Source organism: Heteronotia binoei, chromosome 12 (assembly GCF_032191835.1).
Source record: "Heteronotia binoei isolate CCM8104 ecotype False Entrance Well chromosome 12, APGP_CSIRO_Hbin_v1, whole genome shotgun sequence".
NCBI classification, from domain to species: Eukaryota; Metazoa; Chordata; class Lepidosauria; order Squamata; family Gekkonidae; genus Heteronotia; species Heteronotia binoei.
This window is the reverse complement of record NC_083234.1, coordinates 22,587,694-22,605,406: the sequence shown is the minus strand read 5'-3', so window position 1 is coordinate 22,605,406 and position 17,713 is coordinate 22,587,694. Positions and strand designations below refer to the sequence as shown.

Here is a 17,713-nt window from a genome sequence, read left to right as displayed (position 1 = left end):
AATGTCTGCTGGGCACTCATTATTCCCCATGGAGTCCAATTCCCATAGGTGATAATGGAGAATTGATCCACGGGTATCTGGGGCTCAGGCGGCTGTTTTTTGAGGTAGAAGCACCAAATGCTTTGCATAGCATCCAGTACCTCTCCTCAAAAGATCCCCCCAAGTTTTAAAAGGATTGGACCAGGGGGTCCAATTTTATGAGCCCCAAAAGAAGGTGCCCCTATCTTTCATTATTTCCAATGGAGGAAAGGCATTTAAAAGGTGTGTGGTCCCTTTAAATGTGATGGCCAGATCTCCCTTTGGAGTTCATTATGCTTGTCATAACCTTGCTCATGGCTCCACCCCTAAAGTCTCCTGGCTCTACCCCCAAAGTCCCCAGATATTTCTTAAATTGGACTTGGCAACCCTAGTTTGAATCCCCACTTCTACTATGGAAGCTCACTGGGTGACCCACAGACTCTCAGCGTGATAGAAAAGTGGGGTAGAAATAAATAAATGCATTGTCTTTGGAGAAACATCTCTGCTCTTATATCGCAGCAAATACCAGGAAGTGAGTCTGATGCAGCATCAAATTCTGTATGCCTGAATGAAGCTGAGACTTAAATGAACACACACCCCTTTTTTCCAGCTTCTCTGTTTTGTTTGAAAGCAAAACGGTGCCCAGCAGGTGTATTGATCAGTGGCACACTGTACGTGAAGGCAGGTAGCTCCCTTGTGTTTGCCCAGGTGCTAGCCAAACAACTAAGGGGGGGGGCGAGAATCAATAGTACCCACAAGGATGACAAGAGATGCTCCACAAGGGCTGTTGGGATATCAAAATGAGATGCAAAATGATATGCAAATGCACAGAGTGGGGAGGAGGCAGACAAGAGCAAGGTGTTGGCCACAGGTGTGTCCGTTTCTCAATCCAGTCATTTTCCACTTGGAGGGGAGGGCAGGCCGGCCACATTTCTTTTCTGTTTAACAAGAGGGTGTGGCCCGCAGCTATTTGTGCCTTCTGTTCTTTTATCTGGTGAGCAAACCACCTGCTGCTTGGAAGTGAACAGGTAGAACTTTGCCTTCTGCTGTGGCTGGCAACGGGAAGCAGGTTCCTGGTACAGGTAAATGCTCTTTGCCTTGGAAGGGAATGTGATTAAACAGAATAGGATATGGTGATTATTGTATCGTTAAACTCCCTGTATGTCCTGACAGGCCCTTGGGGGTGGCTTCCAAAAAAACTAATTTTCTCCTCTCCCCGGATTGATTTGAATAAACAAATAAAACAATTCCATTAGAAAGAGGTAGGGTTGCCAGCCCCCCCCCCCGGCTACTGGCAGGGGGTGGGGGGGAGGGGGGATTGCCAGATCCAGGTTGGGAAACTCCTGGAGATATGAGAATGGAGCCTGAAGAAGACAGGGACCTCATTCGGGTGCAATGCCGTCAAGTCCACCCTCCATAGCATCCATTTTCTCTAGGGGAACTGAGTTTGGAGATGAGCTGTAATTCCAGGGGATCCCCAGGCCCCACCTGGAGGCTGGCATCCCTAAGTCCTGAGGAAAGAAAACAGGTGGGAGCTTACACATGACTTCTGACTCAGTTGGGGAAAATACCCTACCTTCACTGTTCCCAATATTGCAATGCTGATCTCAGTGGCAATATAATGGTATTTGTTGGTTGGAGAGATGTGGTTGGACAGATGTGGTGGAGGGTTTGGTAATGGGTGAGATCAGGAAGCAGCAAAAGAGAAATGGTGGAGTTTTTCTTTCTGTACAGGAAAGTACAATCCAGTTTCAGAAAGAGTTTCAATGGCCAGGAAAAAGGAAAGTTATTTCACCTATTGTAGTTTAGTCAATTGGGGACTGACCTTTGGCCCAGGAATCACGATTAATTTCTCATCTGTGCTATCGATTTTATTTGAACCTTTAATAGGTGCCTTTCTCCTTTGCAGAACTTAAGGCATCTTACTATATATATATATAAAACATATATAATTGTTTTATTTATATATATATATAACAATTATAAAAACACACTAAAATAATATAAATAAAGTCACATTTAAAAAAAATAAAAGGTCACAATTTAAAAATTCCAGTGAGGATTGCCACCAAATAAAAGCTAACTTGGTCAAATGCTATCGTTATAGTGGGTGATCTTTGGGTTGCCCATCATATGCATCCTCAGCTCACCTCCATCATATGAACAGAGAAAGACTGTTCTACCTTAAAAGGTTGCTGCAGTGATTTCAAGATAGTTGTGAAGACTTTGAATCCCCTAAAATGCTATCCAAATGCCGCTGCTTCGGTGTGATTTTATCCTCTTTAAAACATTTGTTTCACTTTTCTTAAACCCTGAGAGATTAAACACTGCAATTAAAAAACCCTTTCACAAGTATTTTTTTAAAATAAATAAAAAAGCCAATCTAAACTGCAACAATGCCGAGTGGTTTTGCAGTATTCATGCCCTGCAATTAAACTATTCCACTGATCTATGTCTAAGTTCTATGTTCTGTAGCAAGACTTCTTCTATCTCAGGGGCAGGCAATTTCCGAAAAAAGATTACTGTCTTCAGAGTGCACAGGGGGATCTGTTTGCTTACAGAGTGCCAAGTGCAAACTTTATTTCTCCGGCATCTTTGTATTTGCCAGCCCAGAAATACATTCACAGGTCAACACAGGTTTGTTTTGGCTTTGCTTGGAGCTTGGGGCATTTAAAATGTCTCCTGCCTCTGCTCTAATTCTAGCAGCCCTGTAAAATGTATTTCCCATGTAAACAAAATTCCAAAGAAGAAAGAGATCCCAGAGCTTTCCCACGTTCTGTCTTACATTTAGAAGTATATGATGTATATAGTTCTGCTGACATTTAATGCTGTGACAAACTTGAGTTGCATCAGATTTAGTGAGCAGTGGTTCCGTATAGACAAAGGCAACAAGAAGAAGATGAACTATTGAAACATGCAACATTAATACCTAGGATGCATATTGTCATGCCTTCTTCAGCTTCAGTCAGAGTCTGAACAACCAGCAGTTGTTCCAGAGTTATTAGTACCACATGGATTTTTGCGTCATGGTTACAGACTGAGCCATACTGGTATTGTAATAAGTTGCAGTTATTATAAGATGTTGTTACAGTGCTTCATTGCAAACCAATTATACATTGGCATGTATTCATAATTGTATTACATTGAGCACACGGTGTTCTTTTCATTGTGTTTTATTGTGATACATTTAATTGTGATTTTCCTGTTGCTGTCAATTTTCACCAGGTGAGCTGATCTCTGCCATCTGGAGAGCAGTTGTAATTGTGAGTGATCTCCAACCCTCACCTGGAGATTGGCAATAGTAGTTCCCCAGGAGGAAATGGCTGGTTTGGAGTGTGGAGTCTATAACATTGCACCTCTGAGGTCCCACCCCGCCTCAAACCTCACCCTTTCCAGGTTCCATTCCTCAGATCTCAGGAATTTTCCAACCTTGAGTCGGCAACCCTATTTCCTCAGCCAGCCATCAACCTACATTTATCTGCCCCTCTGACTTCAGCTTTCCAACTCCTCCTCCCTCCCTGAAGCCTCTATCTAGGAAAAGTACAGTCTTTCTTCCCAAGGGAAACAAAAGCAGCTTACATCATTCTCCTCACCCCCTTTTGATCTGCACTACAACCCTGGGAGGTAGGTTAGACTGAAAGTCTGTGACTGGTCCAAAATCACCCAGTCAGCTTTCACAGTAAGAACCTGGGTTTAGGAAACCCTGCTCTGAAGCGCCAACTGCTACGTCACACTGGCTGTCATAGGGGGGCTGCTGCTGACCAGTAGCAAGCAGCAAGCTGTTGCTGGAAATGCTTAGGTCTCCTCTCTCATGGGGGGAATTAGTGGAGGCGGACCAGAGGTAGAGCTATTTTTGGAACGGGTTCTCTCACCAACAATACAAAGGTCTAGTATCAAAAGGAAGAGTCCAGTTTTAAAATAGTTTTAAAAGTTTACTTGGAAAAATATGTAGGATTACAAGCACACACATAAGCAATCAAAGAGAGTGAGTATAAATGGGCAGTCTTCGCAGTGGAGGACAGTAAACAGTGGGGTGCCGCAGGGCTCAGTACTGGGTCCCATGCTCTTTAACTTGTTCATAAATGATTTGGAGTTGAGAGTAAGCAGTGAAGTGGCCAAGTTTGCAGATGACACTAAATTGTTCAGAGTGGTGAGAACCAGAGAGGATTGTGAGGAACTCCAAAGGGATCTGTTGAGGCTGGGTGAGCGGGCATCAACGTGGCAGATGAGGTTCAATGTGGCCAAGTGCAAAGTAATACACATTGGGGCCAAGAATCCCAGCTACAAATACAAGTTGATGGGGTGTGAACTGGCAGAGACAGAGGGTCGTGGTAGATAACTCACTGAAAATGTCAAGACAGGGTGCGATTGCGATAAAAAAGGCCAACGCCATGCTGGGAATTATTAGGAAGGAATTATTATTAAGCCACAGGTTATAAGGACAACCTTGAGCCCTCAGGGGGTGGGAGGTACGAGGGAGGAGGAAAGTGGTCAGCTGGTGCATGACCTCAGAAAAAGGGGAGGCTCTGCAGTGACCATAAGTGCTGGACTTGTGCAGTAGCCAATGGTTGGCCTGGAGGGGACACCCAATTGGCTGCCTGCTCCTGGCCAATGAGGTCTTGGCACTAGATACCTGATTGGACCTCTAGGTAACAATGGGCCAAGGTGGGGTGCTCCAGGGTAGCTGTCAAGGGAAAGAAAAGGTGAAACTACTGGGGTGGAGGTACATGGGAGTGGTTGAATTTAGATGCAATGGTGACAATAGATGGCCAGATTGCTGCCTAAGGTAACACCCAGTCTACACAAAGACACTTGGCTCAGGGTGGAGATGGTCTTTCTTCTCCTCAATCTTCCATTGGCACCAGTCTTTGTCTAGAGTTCCGTTGGACAAAGACTGTGGCGGTTGGACAGTTGTCCACACCCGGGATAAGCTTGATTGCTGTAAAGGTGACATCTGGCGAGTACGTGAGCCATTTGCTTTGCTGGAATGGAGTCTGGCATGGTAGGAAGACAGCTGCGTGTAGTGTTAGCCTCCCACGGTGGATTCCATGGTCAGTGCTGAAAACCGCTTGCCTGGATAGCTCCTGGCAGTGCAACTTCTCCTGCTTCACGGCCAAGATGGATGTCACACGGAACGACGGGGAAACCATCTGTTCTCCTGGTTAGCACTCTTTCACCGGTGTTCGAGTGCTAAAGTAGCGGTGTGGCTGCTAGTACTGTACAAGTCCCTTCCATGCCTAGATAGGCAAACCCACACTCTCTGGCCAAACGTGTGTGAGTTACTTCTCCAGGCGCTCTGGCAACCAGGCTGGTGACTACGATGTTCTGTAAGGGGTTTTTCCTCACAGTATAGCATTCCAAGAAATTGATCTGGAATGACTATGTATGTTGAGCTCAGTGAAGAGCCACTGTATTTTGGTTGAAAGTTGTTCCAATGAACTGGTTGCATTTATTCTTGCTTTGTAAATCCCCAGTTGGGGGCAGGGGATCCTCCAGGTTGGAGGCCCTCCCCCTGTTTCATGGTTAGCAGAAAGGGGGGGGGAATGTCTTCTTGGCACTCCATTATACCCTATGGAGACTGGTTTCCATAGGGTATAATGGAGAATTGATGCGTGTATATCTTGGACTCTGGGGGCTGTTTTTTGAGGTAGAGGCACCAAAATTTCAGCATAGCATCTGGTGCCTCTCCTCAAAACATCCCCTAAATTTCAAAAAAGATTGGATTAGGAGATCCAATTCTACGAGCAGCAGAAGAAAGTGCCCCCATCCTCCATTATTTCCAATGAAAGGAAGGCATTTTAAAGGTGCACGAGCCCTTTAAACGTGATGGCCAGAACTCCCTTCAGAGTCCAATTGTGCTTGTAACAATCTTGCTCCTGACTTCACCCCCAAAGTCCCCTGGCTCCACCTCTTAAGTTCCCAGATATTTCCTGAGTCAAAACTGGCAATCCTGGTTACAATTTTGGTCCTGAGATGAGGCTAGCCATCCTGCTTACTCTGAGTCCAGACACTGGGGCCACCGAGGACCAAATTTAGCAACAACCTCACCGGCTTCCCTTTAATTTTGCTCATATGAGTCAATGGTTTCCATTCCCTCTGTTGTATATGTGCTTAGAATTGTATCTATAAACTGGAGTTCTCACTGGGGCCTGAAGAACAGAGCTTGGGGGACTCGGGAACAATAGGCAGCAGGATCCAAATCCAGAGCCCTGCTCCAATCAAGCGCCCCCGACTGGTTTGAATGGTCCAGTCACAGGCAGCGCGGGAACTTTGGGTGTGTATATATAGCGGGCCCTGCGGCCCTAGTCTTCAGTCTTCGTAGGCAGCGCTATACCATGCTGTATTCTATAAGAGCTATGTTCACTACCACCTCGCCTCATTAATGTATAGAACCCCCTGTATTATACACTCCCAATTATTTTTATTTATTCCAGATAATTATTTTTAATTTTTATTTCAAGCAAGCTATTCCTTTGACAGTAAATTTGCTGAAGCCACTTAAGTGTAGGGTTCAAAACAGGCTAGTTCTGTGCCTCTACTGGCTTCCCAATCCCCAGGTCCCAGAGGGGGATCCCCCAGTTTTACAGGCTCCCCCCCTCCCCCAGCCAGCTGGCCGGCGGGGGAGGCCCCGCCCCCAGAGCCATCATGCACCTCTATGAACGATTCCCATACGGAATGATGGGGAATTGATCCGCGAGTATCGGGGGCTCTGGGGGGGGCTGTTTTTTGAGATAGAGGCACCAAATTTTCAGTATAGCATCTAGTGCCTCTCCCCAAAATACCTCCCAAGTTTCAAAAAGATTGGACCAGGGGGTTCAATTCTATGAGCCCCAAAAGAAGGTGCCCCTATCCTTCATTATTTCCTATGGAAGGAAGGCATTTAAAAATTTGTGCAGTCCCTTTAAATGTGATGGCCAAAACTCCCTTGAAGTTCAATTATGCTTGTCACACCCTTGCTCTCGGCTCCACCCCCAATGTCTCCTGGCTCCACCCCCAAAGACTCCTGGCTCCACCCCCAAAGTCCCCAGATATTTCTTAAATTGGACTTGGCAACCCTAGCCTCTACTTACTAAATGCAAAAATCTCTTAAGAGTCTGCTGGCAATGGCCTATGTAAGAGACTGAAACCCTAACTCTACTTAGACCATTCTGATAATTCCATGTAGCTGTGTGTTACACGTTTGTTTCTTAAAGGTATAACAATGACCAAAATTCTTCTCAGCTGAAACCCCATACAATACATCCAATTGAATGGGCCTTTAACATGATAATTTTTACATAATAATTTTGAGAGCTGAACTGGGCTATATTTCACATATTTCTCAATGGGAGGTCAAAACATTTCAAAGTCATACCAAAACCTATATTTCTACCATAAAATCTAATGGAACCCCAATTGAAATTGTAATTACTTTCTAAACATTAAGACTATAACCAATAAACAAATTAGTAGCAATCTTCCAAATAGGAAATAATGCTTCTGAAAAGGTTATTCCATAGAAAAATCTCTCATGTGCTTCCAGCTATGACAATTCCCACATCAGAACATTCTTAAAGGGTTACAAATTATTTATGCATGTGTCTTGTAAATTTAACCTCTAGTAAGCCCAGTTCTAATGCAGAACTATGAACAAATGTTATGCTTCTATTCTGTGCCGAATCCTCAAATACAGGCAGTATAATCAACAAAAAGGGACCACAATTAATAAGTAATACAAAAACAACTACTGTGATGTGCTGGCTGACAATATTTATTAAAATAATTTTAAAACCTTTGCAAATATCTTTTTGTACTTCATATTATGACAGAGATCCATTTTCACATTTCAATATGACAAAAAAAAAGTCCTATGAGCACCTGGATGTAAGCTCATTTTGTCAATAGACTTCCTCAGGAGTAATCTTTCATACAATTCTTCCAGGGTTACCAGCCTTTTTGTAACAACCCAATGTAATGCTTTTCTACACCATCTTCAAGTTCTTTCATCCTGGAATAAACCAAAATACTAACAAGGCATGCCACAAAGCTGAATGGAAATACATGATACTTGAGAATTTACACTGTTGAAAAAACTTACCACTCAATAACACTTAAGTGCATGTACTTCTATTAGGAGCTAAAACCAGATGCACAAGCCTTCTGAAGTTTGCTGGACTTTAAGGCTCTCTACAATATTTTTATTGGAAGAAAGCTGTTCTTTTGGATGGCCAGTTGCTCTTCTGTTCTCTCTATTTTATTCTCATTATAGTATTGCCTAATTATATTTTATACTGTGTATGTTTTATTCCCATTATAGTATTGCCTGACTGTATCTTATTAAGTTATTTGTATTTAATTGATTGGTCTTTGACCGTATTAAACTTTCATTCACTTATTTAATTATTTTCAATTATTTTTAATTTTCATTTCGAGCAAGCCATTCCTTTGACCGCAAATTTGCTCAAGCCACTTAAGTATAAGATTCAAAACAGGCCAGTCCTGTGCCTCTACTAATTGCAAAAATCCCTTAAGAAGGAAAGTAGAGGGCCTGGTTGAGTTCAGCATTTCTGACTTCTCATATTGAAGGCCAAGCAAGAGAAAAATTCTGAAGTCAATCACCTAGTTGTAGCAAAGTAAGCTATAAGAGAAGACAGGGTTTTGTTTAGGGTTGCGAAGTCCAATTCAAGAAATATCTGGGGACTTTGGGGGTAGAGCCAGGAGAGTTTGGAGGTGGAGCCAGGAGACATTGGGGTGGAGCCAAGAGCAAGGTTGTGACAAGCATAACTGAACTCTAAAGAAAGTTCTGACCATTACATATAAAAGGACCGCAAACCTTTTAAATGCCTTCCCTCCATTGGAAATAATGAAGGATAGGGATACCTTCTTTGGGGGCTCATAGAATTAGACCCCCTGGTCCAATCCTTTTGAAACTTGGAGGGTATTTTGGGGGGAGGCACTGAATGCTATACAGAAACTTTGGTGCCTCTGTTTCAAAAAAGAGCCCCCCAGAGCCCCAGATACCCATGGATCAATTCTCCATTGTACCCTATGGGAATTGGTCTCCATAGAATATAATGGAGTTTCCATTTCCCTCCCCCCGCCTGCATTCTGATTACCTTGAAGCGGGAGAGGGCCTCCAAACTGGGGGATCCCCTGCCCCCACCTGGGGATTGGCAACCCCAGTTTTGTTCCCCCTGCAGGACTGTTGTCTATCAGGAGAAGAGGGATATGACTTCTTTGATTTGAAGCTTTCACGGCTGGTGTCATTACAATCTTAAATTTGGGGGCTTGTATGCCATGTTTAGCAGCCTCGTGGCACAGAGTGACAAAGCTGCAGTACTGCAGTCGGAGCCCTCTGCTCACGACCTGAGTTTGATCCTGGCGGAAGCTGGGTTCAGGTAGCCAGCTCAAAGTTGACTCAGCCTTCCATCCTTCCGAGGTCGGTAAAATGAGTACCCAGCTTGCTGGGGGAAAGTGTAGATGACTGGGGAAGGCAATGGCAAGGAAAGGAAAGGTCCCCTGTGCAAGCACCAGTCATTTCCGACTCTGGGGTGATGTTGCTTTCACGTTTTCACAGCAGAATTTTTACAGGGTGGTTTGCCATTGCCTTCCCCAGTCATCTACACTTTCCCCCCAGCAAGCTGGGTACTCATTTTACCAACCTTGGAAGGGTGAAAGGCTGAGTCAACCTCAAGCCAAACCACCCCATAAAAAAGGCTGCCATGAAAACGTCATGATGCGACGTTACCCCAGAGTCGAAAATGACTGGTGCTTGCACAGGGGACTACCTTTACCTTTTTGCCATGTTTGTTGATAAAAATGTCTCTCTTCAGATGTTTCACCAGTCTTTGCTGTCGGCATCCTCAGTAACCAATCAGTAACTGTAAAAACAACTAATGAACATCTTAAGAAGGAGATCTCTATTTATATCTGTGATAGTCAATAGAATCATAGAGTTGAAAGGGACTTCTAGAGTCATCTAGTCCAACCCCCTGCACAATGCAGGAAATTCACAAACACTTCTCCCTAAATTCACAGGATCTTCATTGCTGTCAGATGGCCATCTAGCCTCTGTGTAAAAACCTCCAAGGAAGGAGAGCCCACCACCTCCCGAGGAAGCCTGTTCCACTGAGGAACCGCTCTAACGGTCAGGAAGTTCTTCCTAATGTTGAGCCGGAAACTCTTTTGATTTAATTTCAACCCATTGGTTCTGGTCCTACTTTCTGGGGCAACAGAAAACAATTCCATACCATCCTCTATGTAACTGCCTTTCAAGTACTTGAAGATGGTGATCATATCACCTCTCAGCCGCCTCCTCTCCAGACTTAACATTCCCAGCTCCTTCAACCTTTCCTCATAGGACTTGGTCTCCAGACCCCTCACCATCTTCGTTGCCCTCTTCTGGACCAATTGCAGCTTGTCTATATCCTTCTTAAAATGTGGTGCCCAAAACTGAACACAATACTCCAGGTAAGGTCTTACCAGAGCAGAGTAAAGTGATACCATCACATCATGTGATCTGGACACTATGCTTCTGTTGATACAGCCCAAAATTGCATTTGCCTTTTTAGCCACTGCATCACACTGTTGACTCTTGTTCAGCGTATGATCCACTAAGACCCCTAGATCCTTTTCGCACATACTACTGCTAAGACAAGTCTCCCCCATCCTATTACCATGCATTGGATTTTTCCTACCTAAATGCAGAACTTTACATTTATCCCTGTTAAAATTCATCTTATTGATTTTAGCCCAGTTTTCCAGCCTGTCAAGGTCATCCTGTATCCTGTTTCTGTCTTCTTCTGTGTTCGCAACCCCTCCCAATTTAGTATCATCTGCAAATTTTATAAGCATTCCCTCTATTCCTTCATCCAAATCATTTATAAAGATGTTGAACGATACAGGTTCCAGGACAGATCCTTGGGGCACTCCACTTGTCACTCCTCTCCAAGAGGATGAGGAACCATTCACAAGCACTCTTTGGATGCGATCTGTCAACCAGTTACAGATCCACCTAATGGTAACAGGATCCAAACCACATTTTACCAACTTGTAAACAAGGACAGTATGTGGAACTTTATCAAAAGCCTTACTGAAATCAAGATAAACAATGTCTACAGCATTCCCCTGATCCAGCAAGGTAGTCACTTTCTCAAACAAAGAGATCAGGTTAGGCTGACATGACTTGTTCTTGAGAAAACCATGCTGGCTCTTGGTAATCACATCCATTCTTTCTAAATGTTCTAGGACCGACTGTTTGATGATTTGTTCTAAAACTTTTCCAGGTATAGACGTCAAGCTGACGGGTCAGTAGTTACGGGTCGGTAGGATCATCTTTTTTTTCCTTCTTGAAGATGGGGACAATATTCGCCCGCCTCCAATCTTCTGGCACCTCTCCTGTTGGAGAACCTGCTCCTAACACTTGCGATGTTGATAGGAAGATTTGCGAGGCAATAAAAACTCAGGGAAGACGTCTTGAGAGGAGTTCCAAGTGCACTGGAGATTTGCGTGGGGAATGTAACTCCTCCTTCACACCTCTGCACTGTTTTTATTAGTTCTATGACATCACAGCATTCCACAACATCAACCTATAAATCATCGTACTTACTCTGCCTGGTGACAGCAAACGCATGCGTACATGACACAAACATAGCAAGTTTCATCCCACACTAAATAAAGCTTCTATGCAAAACACTCTTTTTGCTATCACAGCACTAAGCCCTCTAGAGGCTTATTCATTGCACCTCTACACTCTCCTGTTCTCCAAGAATTCTCAAAAATAATAGCCAGAGGCTCAGAAATTACATCCGTAAGCTCTTTTAGAACCCTTGGATGCAATTCATCTGGCCCTGAGGACTTAGTTTCATTTAAAGAAACTAGTTGTTTATGTACTACCTCTATGCTGATCCTAGATTGGAACTTCATACCCTCCTTATATGTTCTGTTTTTGCCATGTTGATAGATAGGTGGGACCTCAGCTTGCATCCATTTTGCTGGGGTCATTGAAATTTCCTGTTCTCTGTGAAGTATTTAAAGGATAATATAACTATATTCATTTTTATACTTTATAGATATAACCTCTGTTTCTATTCCCACCCACCAAACCTGTCTACAAAGCAAAAAAAGATTGTTGCACATAATGGAGTTTGGAATGATAATTCAATGTCCTCGAAAGAAATGATCCCTGCCTCTTATGAAGGAAACCACTGTGTTTTACACATTATGCCATTTGGAGCTGGGGGCCCTAACTGCAATCAATCTTGGACTGATTTCCCACTCACCTTACTCCACTCTCAAACTCATTTTCTCAGCAGAGCTTCCCTTTGATTTCACACTATCTGCCCTAGGGCTGCAGCTAGCATTGGCTTTTTCATGTGGCAAACAGAAACTGGTTTTTAAAGGTTTCTGTTTGCTGTGCAAAAAAGCTGACACTAGCTGCAACCCCGGGGCAGATAGCGTGAAATCGGAGGGAAGCCCCGCTGAGAAGAGGAGCTTGAGAGTGGCGTAAGGTGAGTGGGAAATTGGTCTTGGTCATTCCTCCTAGACTCCACCGCAAGGCAGATGACCTCTCTTCTAACCATTAAAAGTTCCTTAACTACATATCCTTCTGTAGGGTTGCCAGTCCCCATTTGGGAACCCAATAGCAACTGTGTTCAAAAATAACCCTACACAAATAATGTACAAAAATGCAAATTTATAAACGTCTCCATAGGAAAGGCTGCATAGAAAATAAGAGGAACAAGGAGGACCACCAGAGGTTCCTGCAATATAAATGGGTAAATACAGTCACCATAATGAAACAGTCCTCCAATGATTCAAAGTGCAGGAAATTAATCCACAAAAAATCCAATTTAGTCTAATGAAGGAGTGTAGTGTGTTGCAGAGTTCAATCATGACTTCATTCTCTCTCTCATAAATCCATGCTTTCAACGTGTTTGCCAGCTAGTTTTTCCCATGTTTCGGGGCCGTTTCTTACAGCCAAAACTTTATCAAGAGCTTCAGGCAACAGGTTCCAACCACACTCAAAGGATTCACACCATGACTTCCAGACCGATTCCCATAGGGAAATAATGGAGGAGGGGGGCACCTTCTTGGTCCAATCTTTTTGAAATTTGGAGGGAGGATTGAGGAAAGGCACCAGATGCTATGCTGAAAATTTGTTGCCTCTACCATCTACCTAAAAAAAAAAAACCAGCCCACCCCAGATACTCACGGATCAATTCTTCATTCTACCCTATGGGGACTGGTCTCCATGGGGTATAAAGGAGTGTCCAGGGGACATCCCCCCCTCCCATTGTTTTCTGCTAACCCTGAAGCAGGGGGAGGGCCTCCAGACCAAGAGATCCCCTGCCCCCAACTGGGGATTGAGAAAAACAGGACACAGCCAAGGTTAATTAACATAGAAAAAGCCATGTGCAGATATGATATGCAGCAATATAATGCTTAAACACAGTAACTATCAACTCTTATAAATAACAACAGTACAGCTGTATAATCACAATAACAATTACACAATGAGAATTACAATTCCATATAAATCTTTATAATTTTACAGTTCCACTTGTGTGAATTACACCACTACACTTCCAGAATGAGTAAATAAAGTTCACAAAGAAGCAAATTACATCTATGAAAGAACACATTCCTGTGTTCATCATGGCTACGGACTTGTAATTTTCTTCTGTTGTTGTGATTATACAGCTGTACTGTTGTTATTTTTTAAGAGTTGATAGAATCATAGAGTTGGAAGGGACCTCCAGAGTCATTTAATCCAACCCCTTGCACAATGCAGGACACTCACAAATACCTCCCCCTAAATTCACCAGATCCTCATTGCTGTCAGATGGCCATCTAGCCTCTGTTTAAAAACCTCCAGGGAAGGAGAGTCCACCACCTCCCGAGGAAGCCTGTTCCACTGAGGAACTGCTCTAACAGTCAAGAAGTTCTTCCTAATGTTGAGCTGGAAACTCTTTTGATTGAATTTCAACCCACTGGTTCTGGTTCTACTTTCTGGGGGCCACAGAAAACAATTCCACACCATCCTCTTATATGACAGCCCTTCAAGTACTAGAAGATGGTGATCTTATCACCTTACAGCCCCCAACTGGGGATTGATAGTTACTGTATTGAAGCATTATATTGTTGCATCCCAATCTGGAATTGGCAACCCTAACAAACATGTCCAACTCCCAGCCCAAGTTTAAGTGGAAAGCAGAAGTCTTCCCCCCCCCCTCCTATAGTTTCTCAAATGTATAATATATTCTGCTTCCAGCTTCTCTTTTAACGTTGCTTCACTGCTCATTTTATAATTTCAATGCCACCAATTTGCCAACACATTACAGTGTGTTGCAAAGTCCAGTTTTGATTCACTGAGAACTATAATTGCCTCTTGCACACACGGGACTAAAGGGCAGGGTTTGTACACAGCGCTCCTGCTGGAAATGAAGCACTGTTCCTAAACTACAAGAGTGAATTTAGATTGTGGCACCAAAAACAAAAGATCAATGATTAAGCAAATGCATAGCCTGGCACAGTGAGGAACAGACAACAGTTCAAAGTCCCCTAACAAAACACAAGCAGAGAAACTGCAGCCTGCAAAATAGATGGATTTGTTCTCGAAATATCTCCACCTCTTGAAAACTAGCCTGCATTTTTGGGCTGCTTCATACTCAAGGAAGGGGGGAAACAGGGGACACAAAACCCATGTCCTTTTGTTTCATTGTTTCCATTGCAGCAACAGCATCTGAGAGCTTTTGATAGAGATTAACGAGGTTCTATTGTACTTCATGCTTTCTGAGCAAACAATATGCCAAGTACTTTTCCAAAAGACCTAACAGTCTTTGGGTTCTGACAAAAATGCCAGGAGAGAACATGCAGAAAAATGGGATGGCAAAAGGACAAAGTAAACCATTCCAAGAAATCTCATGCTGCTGTTATGGTTGTCAACTCCTGAGCAAGCTAAATGAGCAAACAGTTTGCATGGAGTCTCGTGGTATATCCCAGGGCTTTTTCCCTGGGGGAACATAGTGAAACAGTGTTCCAGAACCTCTTTGTGGAAACAAAATTCTCACAGTACATTTAAAAGTCCATGAGAGGACCTGTGTGTTTCTCCTTCGTTTCCCTCTTGAGAGTTCAGGGGCCTTTTTTTCCAGGGAAAAAAGCCCATCCTATAAACGCTCAAATAGCAATGTTTATCATAATAACGCCTTTAAGTTGTGGCTGTTTCTGAAGTGCAGCCATTGAAAAAAATGGCCAACGCTCCATTGAGCAAAGCTTTCCTCCAGCATGTGAAGAATTCCTGCACTTTATTTATTTTTGTTATTTTTTATTTTAAAAACAAAATAATAATGTAAAAGGAGTGGCTTAAAAGCTCTTTTCTTTCACGTTGCCTTTTGTGGAGATTGCCCTGACCTTGGATAGCCCAAGTAGCCGTTTTCTCCAGGGGAACTGATCTCTGTAACCTGGAGATTAGTTGTAATTCTGGGACATCTCCAGGACTCACCTGGAGGCTGGCAAGCCTAAGGGATTGGGGCAAATAGTAGCAGAAGCCAGCAGAGGGGTGTTATAAGCGGACTATCTCCCCTATCCACTCTGTAACAGAATCAGGTGTGAAGCAAAATAAGAATAAAAACAGATGAAAATGGATGTTTTGGAGGATGGACTCTATGGCATTGTACCCCACTGACATATATTCTGTGTGGCTCATACATTAAGCAAGTTTGGTCTCCCCTGCCATAGGGTTTCCTAGGCAAGAGACAAACTGAGGTGGTTTGTCAGTGCCTGCCTCTTTGTCACAGCCCTGGTATTCCTCCGTGGTCACCCATTCAAATACCAGCCAGAGCTGACTCTATTCAGTTTACAAGATCTGAGAACACCAGGCTAGTGTGGGTTATCCAAGGTCAGGGCAATCTCCACAAAAGCAACGTGAAAGAAAAGAGCTTTTAAGCCACCTGTCATTGTGTCTCTACTCAAATTCTCATTCTCCCATGGCATGTTGCTGAGTGACACACTCTCTGCCAGACATATTTGACAGAGTTGTTCTGAAGATACTGGAAGTTGATCTGGGAGAAAGAGGGAGTAGTTAATAGGGTTCCCGGGTCCAGGTTGGGAGATGTCTGAAGATTTGGGGAAAGCAGAAGTCAAGTTGCACCTTTAAGACCAACTAAGTTTTATTCAGAATGTAAGCTTTTGTGTGCTGTAAGCAGACTTCATCAGACAAAAATGGAATGGCAGCAGTCCTAAATATAGAGAAAGTGGGGCAGGGGTGGGATTGCCAGATCGAGGTTGAAAGACTCCTGGGAATTTGGGAATGGAGCCTCAGGGTGGGGGCAGAGACCTCAGTGGGGTACAATGCTATAGAATCCATCCTCCAAAACATCCATTTTCTCCAGGTGAATTGATCTCTGTAGTATGGAAAAGCTGTAATTCCAACAGATCCCCAGGTCTCACTTGGAGGCCGGCATCCCATTTCCAGCAGTCTGTTTTCCTCTTATGTTCCTTCCACCCATCTCCATAGTATTGTTGGCTCATTCAGATCTTGCAAAGGGGGTAGCCCTCTGTTAGATGCTGTAGCAAAATGAAACTATTTTCCCTCTCTTCTTCATAATTTATCACCTTTTCCACACTTTCCTTTCCTTTCATTCCACTTTCTTTTTTTTTTAAATGAATGTTATTAAAATTTTGAAACAGAAAAAGATTTTTTTTAAAAAAGAGGAAATGAAAAAGAGAAAGAATCAAGTGATAACAATGGCCTGCTGCTGATTGTTGCCCTTGCAATATTTAGCAATATTTAGTTTGAATATGGAATGATCAGTTCTTCCTCCTGCCAAAAGAATTGCAGCAATACCTCATGAAAACACAGCAATAGCAACCATCCTTTTTCTTAAATGAACTGTAAACAAAATTCTAAGGATGCCAGCCTCCAGTTGGGACCTGGAGATCCCCTGGAATTACAGCTCATCTCCAGACTACAGAGAGCGGTTCCCTTGGAAAAAATGGATGCTATGGAGGATGGAGTAAGCTGCTCTGAGAGCAATGGCACCACCTTGTGGATAAAATGCATCAATACAGCCCTCGTGTTCAGATCAGGCCCAGCAGTGTAGATGGTTCGAGAATACTCCGGATTTATATAAACCAGCTTCAATTCACAGCCGCCCTGAGCCACTTGTGGGAAGGGCGGGATACAAATCATGAATAAATAAAATAAATAAATAAAAATCTGGCTTAAACATGAATGTAGAATCCCCCTATGTAAGGTCCTTGTCCTCCCCAGGCTCTAGTGACAATACAGTCACTGGACCTAAAAGCATTAACTACATCATCTCAAGCTCATTCACATGTTCATCTTCCAACATTATATATGCCATTAAATGCCAACAATGCCCTTCAGTTCTCTACATAGGGCAAACAGGACAAACCCTACACCAAAGGATAAATGGACACAAATCTGACATCAGGAATTACAGAACTGAGAAACCTGTGGGAGAACACTTTAACCTTCCTGAGCATTCAATGGGTGACCTCAAAGTAGCTGTTTTACTGCAAAGGAACTTCAAAAACAGAATGGAGAGAGAAATTATTATGAAACTTGGAACAAACACCTCCCCAGGACTGAACAGGGATATTGGTTTTTTAATCTCATTACATATGCTATACTAACTCTCACTGCTATACATCCACAGTATTCCAATGTATTTCTCTTTTAGAACAGTGTATC

General features: G+C 43.3%; 1 protein-coding gene across 1 annotated transcript in view; it reads left to right on the top strand.

Moving 5' to 3' along the window:
• The first annotated feature begins 959 nt into the window (after positions 1-959).
• Positions 960-17,713, top strand: part of TMEM45B (transmembrane protein 45B) — a 38,427-nt gene continuing 21,673 nt past the window's right edge. Inside the window, exon 1 of the mRNA XM_060250861.1 lies at positions 960-1,100. The gene's annotated coding sequence lies outside the window, so the exon portion shown is untranslated. The remainder of the gene's footprint in view (positions 1,101-17,713) is intronic.